The sequence below is a fragment of the Palaemon carinicauda genome, chromosome 18 (genome assembly GCF_036898095.1).
Source record: "Palaemon carinicauda isolate YSFRI2023 chromosome 18, ASM3689809v2, whole genome shotgun sequence".
NCBI classification, from domain to species: Eukaryota; Metazoa; Arthropoda; class Malacostraca; order Decapoda; family Palaemonidae; genus Palaemon; species Palaemon carinicauda.
In genome coordinates, this window is record NC_090742.1 from 66515127 (window position 1) to 66517219 (window position 2093).

A 2093-nucleotide genomic window follows, 5' to 3' on the forward strand; every position below is an offset into this window, starting at 1 on the left:
TCTTTTGTCCTACCAATCCTAGGTTTCAATCCTTCTTTTGTCCTACCAATCCTAGGTTTCCTACCAATCCTAGGTTTCCTACCAATCCTAGGTTTCAATCCTTCTTTTGTCCCTGCCAATGCTAGGTTTCAATCCTTCTTTTGTCCTACCTATCCTAGGTTTCAATCCTTCTTTTGTCCTACCAATCCTAGGTTTCAATCCTTCTTTTGTCCTACCAATCCTAGGTTTCAATCCTTCTTTTGTCCTACCAATGCTAGGTTTCAATCCTTCTTTTGTCCTACCTATCCTAGGTTTCAATCCTTCTTTTGTCCTACCAATCCTAGGTTTCAATCCTTGTTTTGTCCTACCAATGCTAGGTTTCAATCCTTCTTTTGTCCTACCTATCCTAGGTTTCAATCCTTCTTTTGTCCTACCAATCCTAGGTTTCAATCCTTCTTTTGTCCTACCAATCCTAGGTTTCAATCCTTCTTTTGTCCTACCAATGCTAGGTTTCAATCCTTCTTTTGTCCTACCAATGCTAGGTTTCAATCCTTCGTTTGTCCTACCTATCCTAGGTTTCAATCCTTCTTTTTTCCTACCAATCCTAGGTTTCAATCCTTCTTTTGTCCTACCAATGCTAGGTTCCAATCCTTCTTTTGTCCTACCTATCCTAGGTTTCAATCCTTCTTTTGTCCTACCAATCCTAGGTTTCAATCCTTGTTTTGTCCTACCAATGCTAGGTTTCAATCCTTCTTTTGTCCTACCTATCCTAGGTTTCAATCCTTCTTTTGTCCTACCAATCCTAGGTTTCAATCCTTCTTTTGTCCTACCAATCCTAGGTTTCAATCCTTCTTTTGTCCTACCAATGCTAGGTTTCAATCCTTCTTTTGTCCTACCTATCCTAGGTTTCAATCCTTCTTTTTTCCTACCAATCCTAGGTTTCAATCCTTGTTTTGTCCTACCAATGCTAGGTTTCAATCCTTCTTTTGTCCACCAATGCTAGGTTTCAATCCTTCGTTTGTCTTACCTATCCTAGGTTTCAATCCTTCTTTTGTCCTACCAATCCTAGGTTTCAATCCTTCGTTTGTCCTACCAATCCTAGGTTTCAATCCTTCTTTTGTCCTACCAATGCTAGGTTCCAATCCTTCTTTTGTCCTACCTATCCTAGGTTTCAATCCTTCTTTTGTCCTACCAATGCTAGGTTTCAATCCTTCGTTTGTCCTATCTATCCTAGGTTTCAATCCTTCTTTTGTCCTACCAATCCTAGGTTTCAATCCTTCTTTTGTCCTACCTATCCTAGGTTTCAATCCTTCTTTTGTCCTACCAATCCTAGGTTTCAATCCTTCTTTTGTCCTACCAATCCTAGGTTTCAAAACTTCTTTTGTCCTACCAATCCCAGGTTTCAATCCTTCTTTTGTCCTACCTATCCTAGGTTTCAATCCTTCTTTTGTCCTACCAATCCTAGGTTTCAATCCTTCTTTTGTCCTACCAATCCTAGGTTTCAAAACTTCTTTTGTCCTACCAATCCCAGGTTTCAATCCTTCTTTTGTCCTACCAATCCCAGGTTTCAATCCTTCTTTTGTCCTACCAATCCTAGGTTTCAATCCTTCTTTTGTCCTACCAATCCTAGGTTTCAATCCTTCTTTTGTCCTACCAATCCTAGGTTTCAATCCTTCTTTTGTCCTACCAATCCTAGGTTTCAATTCTTCTTTTGTCCTACCAATCCCAGGTTTCAATCCTTCTTTTATCCGCATCATTGGTTCCGATCCTGTTTCAGTCGGTTCCAATCGTTTTTTAAACATATAATTTTTGAACTTTAATCTTTGAGCTCTAACTCTTTCAGATTCAAAACATTAGTTTCGGTCATTTTCTGATTTCTGATTTAGATTCTTATCTTTTCATCCAATCAAGCAGTTCCAATCATCTTCGGATTTGAAATTTCGAGTCATACATTTTTCCAACAGCTCTGGTTCCAATCCTTTCCCCGAGAGCCAACGTCATAATTTTTTCCATTTTTTTTTTTTCATTTTTTCTTCTCTTCGGAGTTATGCAACACCTTGCAACAGAGACCTTGAATCGTCTTCCACGAAACAAATGAAAACTAAATGCGATGA

At 38.9% G+C, this 2093-nt stretch overlaps 1 protein-coding gene across 1 annotated transcript in view; it reads left to right on the forward strand.

Annotated features, from left to right (window-relative positions):
- Positions 1–2093, forward strand: part of LOC137657340 (probable G-protein coupled receptor CG31760) — a 271566-nt gene that overhangs the window by 223529 nt on the left and 45944 nt on the right. The window lies entirely within an intron of this gene.